The following is a 16786-nucleotide window of genomic DNA, read 5'->3' as shown; positions in this document are numbered from 1 at the left end:
GCATTCTAAGTCTACCCCCCCCCCCCGCCATTACTAGATCTGTGACTTCAGTAATATATATAACCTCCTGGAACATGATTCATTTGAATATAGACATAATGATACTCAAGTTATAGGAGTGTATGGAGGTATTTCTTAAAAGAGAATAGATATTCCCGGTAGGTGCTATGTACTGATGGATGTCATTATTAAGTAATATTTCCAATCAAGTGCCCAAACTAATGCAGATAATACAGTTTAAACCGCTTGGCTACAGAAAAAAGAAAGGAAGCTGAAGAGTCCTCAGTAAACCGCAGGTCAGTAGCTGTCATTTGAAAGGAGCTTGCAAGTAGTGCTCAGTTGACCGAAGAAGAGTGAAACCTCATGGTGGTGGAAGATAGAAGTGGACATTTTGGAAGCAAAGACTGCAGTAATTGTGTAACCCAGTTTACTTATATGTGATTATTTCCCGAATAAGATTGTAAGTCAACGGATTGTTCTCAGTCTTTGATCACTGGAAATAGGACTAGATTCAAGAAAGGAAAGAAACTCACTTCTGAAGTGAGCTTGATTTCAGCGTGTGGAGGGATTCATTTTTTTTTTTTTTTGACTCAACTAGGAACGTTCCAATTTCAGAGGCAAATTAACCAATGGTCATTCATGGTGGGACATACCAAACAAACATTTCAGAAATGTTTTAATTGTAGTTGATGTTTCGGAAGTGAATCCTTGGAAATAACCATCTAAATGCCTTGGATGAACCACTCTGTAGGAGAAAATTTAGTATCGATCAATTTAATGTCCCAATAATGAAAATTTTAATGTTCAGGCACATTTTATATTAGTGACCACAAAAAAATAATTAGGAATTGAATTTCGGAATCCATTTTAGGGGATTCATTTAGCTGAGATCACATGTAACTACTTGTTGGCATTTTGGGGTATGTTTTAAGGTAGGATTAGATGAATACAACATCATAAGAACTGGGTATTGGCCAAGTTTTTTTTTTTTTTGAGTACACAAGACAGAGGTCAGAGTTTATTTAATAACCATAATTTATTTTTATGTAAACCAGGAATGGAATCTGTAAAAATATTTGGGCTCTTGTTTTGAAAAATTAAGACTTTTTTTAGAAACCTGGTTAAGGACTGATTTACATGTTTTATTTTAATTTGAATTTTGTTCTCCTGTAATAGAGAATCATACTTCCTAAAATCTGTCTTGGGCAAGAACAGAGACTGGGTGAGTGTATCTTAGGGTCCGACAGTCTTCACATGCATGCATTTTGCATGCAGCTCAGAGAGAACCAATGTTGGTCAATAGTTATTGGGTATCTCTTGGGTTGCTGATTGTGTATTTGTTTTGGAGACAGACACTACTTGAAGACACAAAGTAGATGGTTGTCAGCAGGACTGTGCATAAAATTCTCACATTCATTGCAGTTAGTCACCCTTGTACCTAGCTTAGTTCCTTTCACCACATATTCTTTTTATCTGTGAACCATCATGCATGCTTTTCCCTTTCTGTCTTTGGAAATCCCCTTCCTTATTCATATGCTTTTGCTTCTTTCAGTGAAGTCTCAGCTTTTTAATCATCTCGAGTACTTAGTGCTGACTTAGGTCTCTGGAGTTGGTTACGTGCCTTCTTTACCAACTTTAGGTCCCTGTCACTGAGGTTTATTTCCATTGCCATGGTTGGTGGTGGATTCATTGAAAAAAGGAAGAGTAAATATCCTCATTCATTTTTGCAACTCCTTTATGTAACTGGTATTTAAATGCTCCTAGTGAGTGCTTATGACGTATCTGTGACTAAATAATAGGGGAAGTAAAGGGTGGGAGTATTGCCAAGGATTGTTTTGTTCCTCCCTCCAAAACTGCCACATACAGCTTTTTCAGTCTTGTTGGTACTGTTTCTCAAAGGAAAGATGAGATCAAAAGTGACAGAATGAATAGTACATTAGTAGGTCCTTTAATGTATTAGCTCCGTCTCATATTTCTGAATAGATTTTCATAAGCCAGAGGAGCAAAATTCAATTCCACCATCCATGGATGTGCCTTGTAATCTCTTCATTCTTCTAGTTGTTATTATACATCAGAGGGAAAAGGGGGATTTGCTCAGATGGAACTGGAGCTGAGCACGGGATCTGGGTCTTAGGATTCTGAATCCACGACTATAGCCACGATTACTGTTTATTTAGGGTCATGTTGTCTGGAGAGGTGAATTCACTGGGCAGGAGAGCGTGTACGGAACCCCATCGGAACTGTGAAGCTCCTTAAGCTAAAGATCCATTTCCCTGTAGCTGTGAGAACCAGCTGCTGAAGACAATTCACTGATCACTTGAGGGAATATACCAACATATCAGCCAAGGTTTGGAGGGTCTTTAGTATCTTATGTGAGTCCTTCCTAAAACGTATCAAGAACACTTCCCCATTATGCCCCCAAACAACACTACCTCTTTAGTTCATTTTCACACTATTAGACAACTTTAGTATTTATATTTAATACTTGCCTTGACCTTTAGGCCTTACTGACTTGGTAGCTTGACCTTGATTCTTCTTCTGGTCCCTTGAGGTTTGCTGTGTATAATTGCTGCTTTGGCATGTGTACTTGGACTTTTCTTGCTTTTTAGGCCCAGAGCACCTTCTCTTGGCCTAGGAGGAGTTCCCTGTCTCATCCTTTATATCCCTCTGTATCTGAATCTCAGTGATCCCATTTTGCTAGTGTTTTTTTCCCACATAAGGAAGGCAGCGGAGGGATTTGGACAGTTTTCAGGTGAATGCCTAATCTCTGCTTTAGAAGGATACTAAAGCATTTAATGAGCATAATTCTGGGAAAGACAGATTTGATCTCATGTAGTTCTTGAAAAGTGTGATAAATTGACAAATGTTATTTCTAAACCAGTATAAATTAATTTGTGATTGATCTAAAGAAGGAGTGGTCTGGGAAGGCAAAGAAACTTTAAGTTTTATGATTGATGCTTCATTAATTGGAAATTCTGCATCCAATTAAGGAATAACCATGCCCTACATATCACCACAAGCTTTGGAAGTGACTAATTCTCTGCCTGTCCTTTATGAACAGGAAGCCGTTAATAATGAATCGCTTTTGAAGTGGCACTCGTTTACTTCCCCTGATAACTGAAGTTATCTCCAGATGACTCAGCGTGTTATGTATAGGTTCTTTATATAAGGGATTAAGAAATGTTGGATGGGAGGGGCGCCTGGGTGGCTCAGTGGATTAAGCCGCTGCCTTCGGCTCAGGTCATGATCTCAGGGTCCTGGGATCGAGCCCCGCATCGGGCTCTCTGCTCCGCGGGGAGCCTGCTTCCTCCTCTCTCTCTGCCTACTTGTGATCTCTCTCTCTGTCAAATAAATAAATAAAAATCTTTAAAAAAAAATGTTGGATGGGAAAATTATACGGAAAACATACTGTGTTGAAAGGGAGATTCCTTTACTCTTGTTTGTATTATTTTGTGAAGGACTGAGATCGCTGAGGTTGTTCCGAGCACACCTTCACAGGAGACCAGAGTCCCCAGCCAGCCCACGTCCACACTCTGATCTGTGTTTGTCATCAGCTTTGTGTACTATAGCAATGTGTATAGCTTGAAAGGAGGTTTATTGATATGACAAATAGTGCTCCTCTGTTCTAAAATAGTTCTAAAAACTAAGCTGATTCCATTTTGTTACTTGTTGAAAATGGATTTAACAAATCCCTACTGATATTTTGGGACAGTGTTTAATGAAATAGCATGAAAATTTAGGTGTTTATCTTAATTAGGCTTTGTCATTTATATGCTATTATTGAAGAGGTTGAACTCAGGTTTTACAAGTGGCCTTTTAGATTCTGCTGTGATTTTGAGATCATTGCTGGCCAGTGGACATGTGTTGCTTGTTGTCTTCCCTTGTTGTCTTTTGGGAAGATAAGACAGGGTAAATGAAGAAGTGTGTTCTCTGAAAACACTGAAACTAGAAATGTCGAGTGGATAGTGTTGGAGGACCTGTTAAATAATTTTTTTCTTCACTGAGGTTTAATTAAGAGAGGTTGGGGCCCAGTGCCACTAATTTTGGATCCTCAACTCAGAGCAGACTTAAATAAGGCAGAAAAGCTTATTGTAGAATCTTACTGGCATTTCTGTATTATGCTCAGAGTTTTATAAAAATCTTTTGAACATTGATGTATCTATGGGGAATGAGACCATTTTTTCTGTGTGATGTTTCCTTGATTTCTGCATTGCCTTCCTCCCCTTTTAAAATGGATTATATATATTGTATATATATAATATATAAATATATATTAAGCATATTTAATAAATATATATTCGATATATTAAGTATTAAGTATATTAAATATATAGGTATTAAATATATATATTAAGATTTTATTTATTTATTTGACAGAGAGAGAGAGCACACACAGGAGGGGGAGTGGCAGGCAGAGGGAGTGGGAGAAACAGGCTCTCCACTAAGCAGGGAGCTCGATATGGGACTATATACCAAGACCCTGGGATCATGACCTGAGCCAAAGGTAGATGCTTAACTGACTTTACCACCCAGGTGCCCTCAAATGGGATTATATTTTGAGTCACATTTTCTCATTATTGCTTTCCAGGAAAGATGGGTAGAATTTTTTTGGCAATGTGGGGATGAAGTCAGACATTCTCAAGATTCTTTAAGGCTTGGTGTCTTTATATTCTTATGCATTTTGAAATCCTCTGTGGGAGGGAGGATGTCTTCTTTGCTTCTGGAGTCATCTAATGGCAGCATTAGTATGGTGGTTGTGGCACTAATTTTGGAACAATAAATTTAGCTACTTTGTATAGAAAGTAGTCGCACTTGAGCAAGTCTGTAGAATTTATTTTGGGAATCTTGAAGATTTCCTAATGTTGATGAAAATTAGGTCTGACTTTACAAACCTCAGGGTATAAATTGTGCTGATAATTGTTCTGAGTTGAACCTGGAGAAACTGCTGATGTGTTCACTCTTAAGCAGAGTGATTCATCATATAAACCTTATCATGGACAGCTCTGGCAGAGCGAAGAGAAGTGAAGTAGGGAGTAAAGAAATTAAAGGAAAATGGAGATGAGACTGTGACCTGCATTAGGAACTTTGAGGTCTTTTAGGAAGAGGTTGCTTGGTCGTCATATTCTTTGCCATCTTAATTAATGAGTGAGTTCCTATATACAGAAAACATCCTACCTTTCCATCTTACCTTCCTACCTACATGAAACCCCTCCGCACTGTCCACATTCTTCTGCACTCATGGGATTATCTTTAGATATGTGTGTCTGCTCAGTCTGTTAGCTTTTAGAACCATGGCCAGTCCTGTTACCTGGCTCAGAATTGGCTGTTAAGAGCCCCTAGGCAGCAGTGAAGGCATTGCTGGAGGGCTTTGTTTGTTTTGGACATGTGTGAAGAAAGATAATCGAGATTCTGCAGTTTCAAGTATTGTAGGGAAGTGTTCGGCACTAATTTGACATGCCTGTCCTCAAGTTAGCAATTAAAGATACCTTAATTGGTTTGCTTTTCTTATAATAATGACATTGATGTTAATTTTAGAAAATTTGTCGATTACATATAAGCAAAATGAGGAAAATAAGAATCATCCATAATTCCATCATTTAGGGATAATAATTGTTAACATTTGGTAGATCCTTCTGGTGTTTTTTATCTGTATATACTATGTAAATCGGTAAGCCTTTGGGTTGAGAATGCTAGAAACCCAATTATAACTGGATTAAATAGGCAAGAATTTATCAAGAATTTATTGGTTGACTGAAGGAAAGTCTGCGTATAGCCAGCTCTTTGAGGAAAGTGATTTGGTCTGAACAAAAGATTAGAAAAAATGCTAAATGCAAGAACCAGAAGTTAATTCTTATTCAGATACATAAGGCATTAGGTACCTTGTAAGTTTAATGCTTTGATAGTTAAACATGAGTAGATGGACATGGTCATAGGAGTTCCTCTTCCTTACTTGAATCCTTACGATATCTGGTGGGTGTGAAAAGATACAATTTAGGACCTAAGCAGGATTGAACAATACTTTGAACTCTGTACTGACTTATCAAATCCACGTGGTCTGTCTGTCATGGTATTTCATTCAGATTTCTTGGTCACCTGCTTGCTTTTTTTTTTTTTTTTTTTTTTTTTTTTAAACCTCCGTGTTGATTTGGCCCCTCAGGGGTTGAGTCCTTGGGAACTTTGGGAGCTGAATTTTTTGTCAGGGTATTGACATTGCCACACTGTGCCCTGGTGACTGTGTCTATAATGTGGTACCTTCCTAGGTGCTTTTGCGGACAGAGGTCATCAGCAGTGGGACTGGAGTCACAAGGATGAATATGTGTGAAATATCCCTTGGAGACCCAACAAACACTTAGCAGTTGGACTTATTGCTGGACATGTAGTCTTTTGATATGTAGCTGGGGAAGAGTCAGGGAAATTGGTTATCTGTTTCTCTGAGCCCACCTTCCCTGCAAAGACTCACGAATACCATGCAAACCTGGGTAAATGAAATAGAGAGAATGATACTGTGGAAAATAAAGTCCAGAAAGAGAGCAAAACCGTTGAGTTTCACCATTAGTTAGTTTAGTTATGTATTAATCCGATGGCTCCCATAACAAAATACCATAGCCTGGGTGGCTTAAATAATAGGAATTTATTTCTCACAATTATGGAGGCTGAGAAGTCCAAGATCAACGTGCCAGGTGATTTGGTTGGGTGATGAGTGCCCTGGCTTACAGATGGAAGCCTTCTTGTCGTGTCTTCACGTGGTGGAGAGAAAGAGGAAACAAGGTCTTGGTGTTTCTTCTTATAGGGGCACTAATCCCATCATGAGGGCCCCACCCTCATGACCTGATTTAAACCTAATTACCTCCCAAAGCCCCATCTCCAGGTTCTATCACAGTGGGGGTTCGGATTTCAGTATGTAAATTTTGGGGGACACAATTCAGTCCATAACTGACAAAGCAGTGGTTTTAGGTCACTACTGAGGATGCTAAAACCCAAAATGACTGATTGGAATTTTATGTCTTTCTAGTAGAGATACTTGAAATACTGAAATAATATTGATAATATAATTAATATAATTAGAATAATTAATAAAATACTTGGCAGATGAAAAAGTCTGGAATTTCATAGATAAAATAAATTTATTTGACTGCTAAGACCATCACTGAGACTACTTCTTTGGAAATGGCTTAGCACCATTTAAAAAAACACATACTAACACTGACAGGGAGCTTGTTTTAATTTTTTCAACTCACTACGTTGGCAGAAATTATAAAGGAGCAAGACAAAATAAGTTGGGGAATGTAAGGGCTATCACCTTTTTGTTCTAAAGAATTTTGAATATCTTAGAGATATGACTCAGATCCTGATAACATTTTTGTAATGTAAACTCTAGGTAAATTATTTTTCTGATTACTTTGAAGAGGAAAGGCTAAGGACACAGGTATTTTCCAAAAATGTCTCACCAAACTCTGGTTCTTCTCACCTTTTGCTAGCCGAAATTGAACTAAGTAAGATAGTTTGGTAGTATTCAGAAATCCAGGCTCCTAACACTGTTGACTTTCTATAGCTGAATAATAATGTCATGACATATTAAGGATAATTGTCATAATTGACAGCTTTTCATGTGTGGGAGCTTATTAATACATGGATACCTAAGTATTTAAAAAATTATCCATCTTAATGAATGCTATTTGGCTGTTTCAATTCCTTAGCTAATTGTACAGAAAAAGTAACCATCTAATTTACCTGTCTACAGCTTGCCAGCATGTTAAGTCAATAGTCATTTTCTGGATTTATTGAGGTAAAGGTAGGTTAAGTCATGGAGAAAGTTTAGATGTGTTGTATAGATCACTCCAAGAAAACCTGAATTCTGTAAAAACAGGTTGTTTGATGCAGTTAATTTGAAGATGGTAATTTGTGGATGACTAATATGATTTAGCTCTACTGTAGCCCATTAAAGTAGAATCACAGACATGTATATATCAGGACTCCTTTGGTTGCAAGTGACAAAAATTGTCTTAGATTACTTTAAGTTAAAAGGGAATTGTCACGTATGATTGTGAAGTATCTGACTTCAGGCATAGTTGGATCTAGGTGCTTAAATAATGGCACCTGGACCTGTCTCTGCCTTTGATGTTTACTTTATTCTCACACATACTCTTCTCTTTGAGTTGCAAGATGCCATCTACACTCAAAGCTTTTATTACCATCTTATTAGCACCTCAGCATAAATTTATTTCTTGGAAGCTCCAACAAAATGTTGACACTTATATACTCTGATTGGCCTAGATAAAGTGTCCTCTCAAAAATTAATTGCTGTGGCCAAGATTTGGGATATTCTCATTCTCCAGATCTGGGTCATAGGGAATGTTTCATCCTCGTTGGACTTCTAAGCATAAAAATGGTTGTTCTAAGGAAAGTGGGTGCTGTTATCAGAAAAAGAGAGTGGGGGTGCTGAGTGGGCAAGAGTAACACAGCTACTACAATGCATGTGTGTTTTAAAGATTTTTATGTATGTAACTTTTTTTAGTGATTTCTTATTTCTTACAGTTATGAATGTGACATGGAAGTTTGATGATTTTATATATACATTTAAGTATATTTTCCATAATGGTCTAATAATTAGGCAAATTGTGGAAGTTTTGGGAACTGTGGTGTTGATTTATAGACCTTTAACTCAGAATGGAGAGAAATGAATACTTGAAATGTAAATCAGCTGGTGATAGCACAATGACAACTTAAAGAAATAGTTATTTATTTTTATTTTTTAAAAAGATTTTATTTGAGAGAGATGGACAGGGTCAGAGGAGGAGGGAGAGAGAGAATTTCAAACAGACTCCCTGCTGAGAACAGAGCCCGATGTGGAGCTCGATCCCGCAACTCTGAGATCATGACCTGAACTGAAATCAGGAGTTGGACAACTAACTGACTGAGCCACCCAGGTGTCTCAGTTATCTATCTATCATCTATCTATCTATCTATCTATCATCTATCTATTTATTTAATTTTACTTTGGTTTGAGAGCTGAGACTTTATCAGATGGTGAATTTTGCCAAGGATAAAAATACAAAATCTGTAAGTCTTCATTTAACCCACAGAAGGGAATTTGCATGTAAATTTGTCATACTCAGTATGAGTTGTTCATAATGATCATTATTTCTATTAAAAAACTTTTTTTTTTGGTAGCCTATAGGGTGGCCATAGTGAGAATTTTTCCAGACCAAAAACAAAAGGGCACATTCACAAATTGCCTTTTGGTGGATAATGAACCAAATGTTCAGTTAACTTACTTTAGGACTATTTCATGTGCCGTTATGATTTCTACCTCTCCTGAAATCCAGTACATTTACTGTTCGTATGGCTTTTTTTTTCCTAAAGTGAGATCATCTTTTAGAGAGTGGTGGCTACAAAAATGGACTTGGAAATAACCCAAGTAGGTTTGAGGTTTGAGGTCATATCATTTACTGGTTGTGTGATCATGGGGAAGTCCCTTAATCTCTTAAATACTCAGTTTCCCTGTCTGTAATATGAGTAGTACAAGAGATTGATAACAGTAGATATTTCATATTTTTTGTGTGAAACAAATGATATAATAAGTGAAGGGCCCTTAACACAGTGCCTGGTATGGTGTAAGCATTCAAAAATGTTAGTAATTGCATATTATGTCTTTATTGATAGAATTTTCCCCATTGTCCCCTGAGAACAAGGACCTTATCTTAAAAATATTTTGTGTACTTTCAACAAATAACAGTGTCTCATACACTAAAAGCTAATAAATATTAAGTAATCAAAATGAGAACATAGAACTATACTTCAGGCATTGCTAAGCCTCTGGGAAACAGAGGAAAGAAGCAAAGAAAGATTTTTTGTGAGAAACTGAGGCAGAATATATATTATGTATTCTTCCATCCATTTCCTTATTCATTCATCCATTCTTTTTTTTGTCTAACCTCACTGTGCACAAGGTAGGCACCAAGAGTAGTTTAGGTAAGTGAAGAACCAGGTAGGTTGGCTTAGTAAAGGTACAAAGACAAAGTACAGCAGTGGGTAACCCACAAAACCGTGGATATTAAATGTCTTAATGGAAGTGCAGATTAAATGTTGTGGTCCATCAGGATAGGAAGGGATTACATCTACCAGAGGAAAATAGCTTACTGGAAGTGTTCATTCTTTTCTTTGTGGCTTACTCAGTAGGAAATGGTGACTGTATTCTGGTCACCGTGCAGCTAATGCAAAGAGGGATTAAGGGGAAGGATGAAATAAGGGCAGTTTCCAAAACTTAGATGTTTCCCATTTCAGAGTCCTTTTGCACATGGTTATGTTTTTGTGTACTTGACAATGTTCAAGGTTTATTCTTCTGTATCTAATTCATTAATTTAATATTTCAGGTGATGGTTAAGTGCATAGTACTGTGTTGGTCTTTAAGGAAAGTACATAGACAGATCTTGTCCTTCAGGAGCTTGGTGGTTAGATGGAGAGAGGTCACATCACCATAGGTTAGGTAATAATGACCAGGCTTTATATTTGTTGGTGCTTAAATGATAATTCAGACAAAGTGTTATAGTTTGAATAAAGAAGAGAGTCACATTTCTGTGAATGGTTAATATAGGTTATTGGAAAAGAATTTTCACCTGGGCCTTGGAAACTGAGTCAGAGTTAGAGAGGAGAGAAAAGATGATAGCAGATAGGAAAGATGAAAAAAGATCAGGAAATGAGCAAGTGTATTATCTAGTTTTTTCCCTTCCCTTCCCTTCCTTTCCATTTCCTTGTTTTTTTATTGATTGACATTTGGGTTGCTTCCAAGATTAAAAATAATGGTGCCACAGGGCATCTGGGTGGCTCAGTGGGTTAAAGCCTCTGCCTTGAGCTCAGGTCATGATTCCAGGGTCCTGGGATCAAGTCCCACATCGGGCTCTCTGCTCAGCGGGGAGCCTGCTTCCTCCTCTCTCTCTCTGCCTGCCTCTCTGCCTACTTGTGCTCTCTGTCTGTCAGGTAAATAAATAAAATCTTAAAAAAAATAATGGTTCCACAGATACTCTACGGTCCATCTCTTTGTTCAGGATTAATTTTTAGAGGTGGAAGTTCTGGATCCAAACCCAGAGTATTTTGATTTTTAATTAATATTGCTAACTTACGCTTTAAAAAGTTTGTATCAACTAATAAGCCCCAAAATGCTATTTCTTTGGATAACTAACAATTCAAATCTTTGTTAACATGAGTGGTAAAACATATTTTAACTTTAATGTTTAAGTTTGTGAAGTTTACTTAGTAATTCTGGTTTCTGGCATTATCCATTTTCAATTCATTACCTCTTTGAATTTTTTATTTTAACCATATGCTTGTTACTAGATTACTCTTTTTCATAAAGAGCAGTCTATTTCTTTTTTATCATTGCACCATCCCATGGAATCTCACCAAAGATCAGAAACGAAGTTTTTAGAGTCTCAGAACTTCTCTTTTAACCTTCAAAAAGTTAGTCTCCTGCCTGCTTCTTTACTATCTATATGGAATGTACTAGAGTTCTCATCTTACTGATTTCCTATCTGAGTGAACAAAACTTTTTTTTTCAGAAGATATGCATAGAGTAATTCATAGTCTCCATTTTGATCTAATTTTCTTTTAATGTTTAAGTTCTAGCTCTTCGGTGTATAGTTTATTTCTGACCTTTGGACAAACCTGTCTAGCTCCTATCTGTATAAGCCCTGATTTCAACTCATGATATCAGGGGATTCTCCCACTTTGGTGTTTTGGTAGGTATGTAGGTGATAGGTAGATAAGCAGGTGATTTTCCTTGATTAGTATTCAGACAGTGATAGCAAGAAATGTTTCACAAATGGTATCTGGTATAATCTAGTTAAGATTAATCTTAATTAGAATCTAGTTAAGATTAATCTTAATTAGAATCTAGTTAAGATTAAGATTAATTAATAAACACATTGCTTAGGAGTAGTTATGCTTTGATCTAAAGTCAACAAAAGTCTTTTTTTTCTAACATTAAAATATATAAATGGGGGCAGGGGGAACAACTTAAAATAAATCAGAAAAACCTTCATGTTAATCATTCTTTTTATATATTTCAAATTTCCACTTAATACCTTTTTTCCTCTTGGACACCATAAAGAACACTTGGGTGTTCTGGAAGAAGTTTTTATTTCTTCAAATCAGTTTCTGGAAAAAATGTGTTATTTTCAAATTCCTGCATGATCCTTGTCACAAATAGTTTGAGATGGCCTGATTTGTTCATGGCTTCCTTATAAGCAGAACTGCCTCCCACTATCCAAACCATGTCTACTTTCTTTGCTAATTCTGGTTGTTAAATAAGTTTTAAGGCATCACCCAGACTTTGGCTAGAAAATGAGGACCTTGTGGAGGTTCCTTGAGTTCTCTACTGAGAACTAATTTAACTCTGTCCTTTAAAAGTCAGTTCTTCTAGGGAAGAGAGTCATGCCTTCCTACCCATAATCACAAAATTCTATTTACCTTCTGGTCATTCTTGGGAAATACCTGAATTCTTTCCTGGATGGGGGTCTGTTCCTGCCTATGCCCGTGTTCTAGGGCAGAGCTTAGCAGATGAACTGTGACAGCAGCAGTGAGCACATCTGAGCTTGCTTGGGATACTGGGGTTCCTGGCTGAGCTTGGTGCAAAATCGAGCAGGTATGTTCTTTGGTCACCAGACATTTCTGGGTTTTTGTGGGAGACAGTTTGGATGCATAGATTGGGGGTCAAAGTGACATGACAGGCACCCTGAGAGTCTACCCAGGTAGGTGTCATTGGAGAGGAGTCCTCTCACACACCATCTCTGATTGGTGGATAGTAGCTGCTCTGAGGTCAAGTTCGGTCTCAGCAGGAATGCATGTGATGTATGCTATGGCTGCTCGTCGTGGGGAGTGGGTATGGAAGCATTCCTGCCACATATTTGCCTTCCTTCTTGTCAGCACTGGGAATTTAGGAGCACCGGGTCTCCCCAGCCATTGCACACTATGACATTGTCACCCTGCAGGTGGACGCTGGTCAAAGATAACCACACTTAGTAGGGCCCTCTGGGAAATTCTAGAGCTACTCGGGGGGGAAAAAAACCTAAAGCCCCCCCCCAAAACCCCCAAAACACATTTTAACCAGAGGGCAGAATAAAAAAAGAAAAAAAAATCAAGGGAGATTAGAGGCATTAACTTGGCTTTGATCTATAGGCCTTCTGTTCTCACAAAGGTGATTGGATTAATTTGACAGTTTTTCTCTCTCTCCCTCATTTCCTGCCTCCCTGTAACCCTTTCTCATTTTTCTCAAGGTTCTTTTTTATGATGAAACTAGGTTAGTTATTACTTACAATCATAATCTATTCATTGCAATGTAAGTTGGTTTTCTGATGTTTTCTCCCCCAGGTATTAAAGTGAGACTAAAGAGGTTTCATTATTTTCCCCTGTTCTTTTATTGGCTGTTTCCCAGAAAGCTACACCTTTATGTTCTCATTACTAAAGCTACTGAATTCACTGAGGTAACACATGCAGAACTTTTGACTTTTTCTTTCCTACCTTATGTATTTTCAACATACAGAGGCTCTGAGGGCCAGTATCTGTGAGCGCTTTCTTTCTTAAAGGCTAGGCAGGTTTTGCTAGTAAGGGCTGGCAGTTTTTAAACTAATTTAAGCCTTGTATTTTAGATATGGTAATTGATCATCATCACCCTATTTTTCAGGTGAAGAACTTGAGGCACAGAGAGGTTAATTAACTTGTCTCAGATCACACAGCATATAAGTAGCGGAGTTTGAATTCAAACCTGGGTAGTTTGATTCCAGAGTTCAATATGCTTAATTTCAATGTAGCACTGTGTCTTCCATTTAGCTCATTTTCCTTTTGATCAAAATTTACAGGGAAAAAATGAATTCCTGATATTCTTCATTAGGGAGACTTCCACTCTGCATATATTTATGTTAAGAATGATGTTAGAAATTGGGAAGGGTATTTGCTGGTTACAGAGGCTGCCCCTCCCACAGGTCTATATTTACAGTACAGTTGTTGTTGGCTTCTTACTTCTAATTCCCAGGGAAGCTTAGCGGAGCAACTGAGGAAAGAAACTTACTAGAGTTATTAAGCTAGTTTACGACACTTTCCCTTTCTTGATCGGAAAGGTGTTGCAAGTGTTCTTACACAAAAGTTCTGGAACTTAGGTTTTTTCCTCCCAGAGATATTACGAAGTTTCAGTCATTTTTTCCCTAATTACAGAAATTAAACATTGTGTATCCTATATTAATAGATATTGTTATCTTATTTGAATGTCCTGTGAACACAGAACAGTTTGCAGATATTTTTGTTGGTCTATGTACTAATTTATTCATTCAGCCAATTAATTCTTCACTAACCAAATAACTGGTTAATGTTTGTTGCCCTTTCTAGCATGTATACTTGATAAAAACAAGGATCTTGGTTACAAGTTTTTTGCTTTATCTTCAGAACCTGAAACAAAGCCCATTTAGCACAGAGACAGTACTCAGTAAATATTGTATGGATGAACTGTGAATACTGCAGAACTGGTCGAAAAGTGAAAGGAAGAACATAGAGCCCTAGAAATAAACTGTATAATAGTTAAAAGGTGTACATAGGCAGTCTTTGCTTTGTGTGGTAGGACAAAGCCGTAAATGTTACTATTCAAGCTGAAATTATACAAAACAATCCTAATAATCAATGGGAGAAGAGAAAATATTTTTCTTTGACCTTTAAAAATTTTTTGCCAAGTCATTAAAATCTCTCTTGCTATTAGTGATAAAGGTACAGAGAAATGAAAAAAAAATAGTAAAACTAATATTTAGTACACCCTAATTTAAAATGTCAGAAATGTTGAGATTAAAGTGTTTTATTTCTTTGTAAAGTCTTGTCAGGAGTGGTTTGAATAATGCTTGCCTTCTTCCTGTGGTGCAGCTTTTGAACTGGAGCGAGCATCTTTTCTATGCCCCGACGAGTTGTGTACTCCTCTCTAAGTTTGGATCAGCTTCTAACATTTTCTCCTTTGTTTTTCCATGTCAAGAAACATCTCTGAGAGTTTCTTTAATGTGAAATGCTTTTTTTCCCTCCTCCTTCACCTTCTTTTCTTCCTCTTCTTCCTCCCCTTCTTCTCTGTCGTCGTCGTCGTCGTCGTCTTTTTCGGGTAACAAATGCGCAGTGGCCCATCGCTGACAGACTTTGGAAGAAGCATTATGATCAGTCACTGATCGTGAAGCATGTTATTTACGTTGTAATTCACGGACGGAAGAGCTAGCAGTGAAGCTCGCACTTTGTGCAGTTACCCACAGTTCATATACTGTGCTCCCTGAAACTTAAACTGTATTATTGGGGGACTGGTGCTCTTTAAATGACAGTAACTGAAATTCACGCACCTTGGAACCCTGCAGAGTGAGGGTTTCCCACAATTCCAGACTTAATTTTGTGGATATATGTGCGTTTTTTCTTTACTAAGGTGGGATCACTTTATTCCTATGACTTTGCACCTTTATTTTTCCTTTGGCGTTGTATATATGTCAGAAATGATCATCTCAGCTTCATGTCTTGTAACTACATGCTGATTTAATGAAGAGTTGTGGTGTCGTATATTTAACCAGTCGTCCTTTTGAGACACGGAGTCTTCTGTTTTTCTCAGTGATAAGCAGTGTTGCAAAAGTCACCTCCATCTTTGAAGTAACAGCTATTATTTCTTTGAAATGAATGTCTTTCTAGTGGTAGGATTACTGGCTCACAGGATATATACACTTTTTTTTTCCATTTTATTTATTTTTCTCAGCGTAACAGTATTCATTGTTTTTGTACAACACCCAGTGCTCCATGCAAAACGTGCCCTCCCTATTACCCACCACCTGTTCCCCCAACCTCCCACCCCTGACCCTTCAAAACCCTCAGGTTGTTTTTCAGAGTCCATAGTCTCTTATGGTTCATCTCCCCTCCCCAATGTCCATAGCCCCCTCCCCCCTCCCAGAAGAATAAATGAAACAAGATGGGATTGGGAGGGAGACAAACCATAAATGACTCTTAATCTCACAAAACAAACTGGGGGTTGCTGGGGGGATATATACACTTTTAAAACATTTCCATATCCTTCTAAATTTCTCTTCAGAGAGAGGTTCCCATTTAGGCTTCTCTCTGTGACGTAAATTGAGAGGTACTAGCGCGTGTCCTAAATCTCTGGCAGCATTGGGATTATAATTTTTTTACATATTTTCTATTTTCTTAGGTAAGACTTGTATTTTATTTTAATAATTAATTTTGATTACTAGTTAGATTGAATATTTTTCACGTATTTGTTTGTAGTATCTTTTGATCTGTAGAATTTCATACTGTCCTGTATTATAGTAGTTTTCAGATGATAGGAATATTCTTGTTTTTAAAAAAAATTTTTTTAAGATTATTGATTTACTTGACAGAGAGAGAGAGAGCGCGAGAGAGCAGGAACATAAGCAGGGGAGTGGGAGAGGGAGAAACAGGTTTCCTGCTGAGCAGGGAGCCTGATGTGGGGTTCGATCCCAGGACCCTGGGATCATGACCTAAGTCAAAGGCAGACACTTAACAACTGAGCTACCCAAGTGCCCCAGGAATATTCTTGTTTTATTAGGTCGTTTGAGTACACATATTTTTATAATTTGTGTGTATTTTTGTGTATGTGTGTATACATACATACAAACATATATACGTACATATATACACACATAAATCTGTGTACCTGGACTATATTCACATGAATATACCCGGTTTTGCCCAGGGATTGTAGAGAGTATCTGTGGCCTTAGTTTTGTAATATGACCATCAGTTTCCAAATGCT

At 37.5% G+C, this 16786-nt stretch overlaps 1 protein-coding gene across 2 annotated transcripts in view; it reads left to right on the top strand.

Moving 5' to 3' along the window:
* SLC4A4 (solute carrier family 4 member 4) overlaps positions 1-16786 on the top strand; it is a 353934-nt gene that overhangs the window by 119804 nt on the left and 217344 nt on the right. The gene's annotated exons all lie outside the window — the stretch shown is intronic.

Source organism: Meles meles, chromosome 2 (assembly GCF_922984935.1).
Source record: "Meles meles chromosome 2, mMelMel3.1 paternal haplotype, whole genome shotgun sequence".
In the NCBI taxonomy this organism is placed as follows: domain Eukaryota; kingdom Metazoa; phylum Chordata; class Mammalia; order Carnivora; family Mustelidae; genus Meles; species Meles meles.
This window is presented reverse-complemented; position numbering and strand designations above follow the sequence as displayed.